The sequence below is a fragment of the Schistocerca americana genome, unplaced genomic scaffold (assembly GCF_021461395.2).
Source record: "Schistocerca americana isolate TAMUIC-IGC-003095 unplaced genomic scaffold, iqSchAmer2.1 HiC_scaffold_326, whole genome shotgun sequence".
In the NCBI taxonomy this organism is placed as follows: domain Eukaryota; kingdom Metazoa; phylum Arthropoda; class Insecta; order Orthoptera; family Acrididae; genus Schistocerca; species Schistocerca americana.
The window spans coordinates 124,005-127,412 of NW_025726045.1; positions in this window are offsets into that span (position 1 = coordinate 124,005).

Consider the following 3,408-nt stretch of genomic DNA (forward strand, 5'->3'; position numbering starts at 1 on the left):
TTCACCCTCGCCATGTATGATGTGCAAAAAAAACAAACCCGCAAACGGCCGTCGTTACGGTGACACAAAAGTCGCCGATCGCACTGTCCCCCCTCGCAGACGGGTAACACACACACCCCAACAACACCAATGGGTCAAAAACCACGCCAACGAGGCGTGCCACCATTCCACGCCACGGCGACCAACCTCGTGGCCGTACCCCGCGCAACACGCTTTGACGCGCCCCCCCACCCACAATCAAAATGCACACATACATCACAGCCGTCCACACAAACAACAACAACAATTCCGCCCTTCCCGCAAAAGGCAAGTTGGTGGCCCTGAAAAGGGCCGTTTTGCCGCTCTCGCAACGGAGGAGCCTTCTCCATCCTTCCTTCCATTCCAGAGCCACCTCCTTACTTGGAGCTCGTGTACTTGGTCACCGCCTTCGTGCCCTCGCTCACGGCGTGCTTGGCCAGCTCGCCAGGCAGCAACAGCCGCACAGCGGTCTGGATCTCGCGGGACGTGATGGTCGAGCGCTTGTTGTAGTGCGCCAGGCGAGAAGCCTCGGCCGCAATGCGCTCGAAAATGTCGTTCACGAAGCTGTTCATGATGCTCATCGCCTTCGACGAGATGCCCGTGTCAGGGTGCACCTGCTTCAGCACCTTGTAGATGTAGATGGCATAGCTCTCCTTCCTCTTGCGCTTCTTCTTCTTGTCGCCCTTCGAAATGTTCTTCTGCGCCTTGCCAGCCTTCTTGGCGGCCTTCCCGCTAGTCTTGGGCGGCATCTCGAACCAACGTACGGCAGCAGCAACACCAGTAGCAAGCGCTCCGCTCTAGTCAGCGTCTCCCCACACAGTGGCACCCGCCGCCAGCCGCCGCCGCACCTTTACCAGCTCGCCCTGTTGCGGCCGCCGACCAATGGGGCGCGCGCGCAACCGGCCGCCGCACCCGAGCCCATAAAGCACCCCCACCCCGGCTGCGCCGGCACGCACTCCGCTGCTCGACTCGCTGCCGCTCGCACCGGTCGTTTTCGTTTCCGTTTCGTGTGCACCGTCGCTAGCCCATCGCCATGTCCGGACGCGGAAAGGGAGGCAAAGTCAAGGGCAAGTCAAAGTCCCGCTCAAGCAGGGCTGGGCTCCAGTTCCCGGTCGGCAGAATCCACCGCCTCCTGCGCAAGGGAAACTACGCAGAGCGCGTCGGCGCCGGGGCGCCCGTCTACCTCGCCGCCGTCATGGAGTACCTCGCGGCTGAGGTGCTCGAGCTGGCCGGAAACGCGGCCCGCGACAACAAGAAGACGCGCATCATCCCGCGCCACCTGCAGCTTGCCATCCGCAACGACGAGGAGCTCAACAAGCTCCTGTCGGGCGTCACCATCGCACAGGGTGGTGTCCTGCCCAACATCCAGGCCGTCCTGCTGCCAAAGAAGACCGAGAAGAAGGCCTAAAGGAGGCCAGGCAATCGCAGCGCCGCGTGCTCCCCTGCACGCAACGCGCTTTGCCGGCTCGGCCCACAACAATCGGCCCTTTTCAGGGCCACCACACAAACCTACGTCCAAAGCAAAATTGCAGTCGTCCTCGCCGCACCTTGTTTTGTTTTAACTTTGCACTGTCACAGCACAGCCGCCGCCGGCGCACGTCCGCCATCTTGTCGCCCACACAGCCCGTGTGGCCCAACACACACACACACACACACACATTTTGCACGGTCGCAGTCGCCTTCCAAACCGACAACGGCAGCAATAATGACCATTGTTAAAGGGAGGCGTGTCGACACACCGCCCTCCACTCCCGCGCGCAACGGCCGTCGACACGAACGAAACAGCTGATCCGGCCGCCTATGCCCACACGCCTTGCCTCGGAAACCCCAACGCCGCCGCAAACAAACACACAGAGCCAAACCACGCAAGCAAATAATCACCGCCTCTCGCACAACAACACACAGCCCGCCATCTCCGTCGCGATCGATACAAAGACACACAAACGAAGCAGCTCCACACACAGCCAGCCACATGACACGTTTCCTTTCCTTCTCCCCTCCCAGTCACATCACGTCGCTCAAACGGAAAGAAAGAAAGAAACAAACAAACAACACAGCGCACACACGCAGCAACAACACAGACTCTTTCGCACTTTTCAACTTCCGAACAGTGTGGTGGCCCTGAAAAGGGCCGTTTTCTAGTCTCTCCCACCCACAAGCACGGCCGCGGGAAGGCCAGCGCCCGCTGCGACGCAGCCTAACCGCCGAAACCGTACAGGGTGCGCCCCTGCCTCTTCAGGGCGTACACCACGTCCATGGCCGTCACAGTCTTGCGCTTGGCGTGCTCAGTGTACGTCACCGCGTCGCGGATCACGTTCTCCAGGAACACCTTCAGCACCCCGCGGGTCTCCTCGTAGATCAGACCAGAGATGCGCTTCACGCCGCCCCTGCGAGCCAGGCGGCGGATGGCGGGCTTCGTGATGCCCTGGATGTTGTCGCGCAACACCTTGCGGTGCCGCTTGGCGCCACCCTTGCCGAGCCCCTTTCCTCCCTTGCCGCGGCCTGTCATCCTTCCTTCCTCGGGCAAAGCAAAACGTGCACAAACAGCGGCTGCAGCGGCTGGCGAGTCGGCTACGGTCTGCGCCCAGCGCGCCCGCCGCCCCCCTATATAGACTCTGGCCCGCCCTCCCCCCACCACGCGCAACCGAGGGCATATAAGCGCAGCACGGAGGCGCGCGGGCCCCAGACGAGCCGTGGGTGCCGACCGGAGCGGACTGAGAGCCGCACACCAGCAGTCGTCGAGCGAGCGCAGTGCCCGCGCACCCACCCCACCCCCCACCACCATCGAGGGGGATACAGCAGCCGCCGCTGAACAAAGCGTCAGCCCTCGCGGCGACCAGCCGTCTTCTTCATCAACAACGAGAAGGCAGAACAGCGCCATTGCACCACCTACACCGAGGTGTAATCGAAAAGAGCAATTTTGTCGTGTTTCTCGCAATTTTGTCGTGTCAGTCTGTCTGAGTATTCAGGCAGACAAGCAAAAGTGTCGTGTTCATCTACCTAGCGCAAGCGGGTAGACAAGCAAAATTGTCGATACACCAGCGTCGCACGGCAGCTATTGCTGCCTCCTCCCACCAGAGTAGGGTAATCTCCGTACCAGGGCCGGTGGCGCAGCCCCGATACCCGCGTACGTGTAGATCAGGCCAAATCAGCCCACAGCTACCCTACGGTGTCAACAAGTGGGACTGAGCTGGAACAATCACTGGTGCGACCACACACACCACACACGACCACATCATGAACACTGAAGATCGAGGTGGGACCCCCCACCCCCGATCGCCTCCCCGCGGCACTATCGGCGGAGCAGAAGCGGCTACACCAACGACCGGCAACCGTACGGTGACTTACGTCGTGGAGAATCTTCCCCACGACATCACACAAAAAACGATG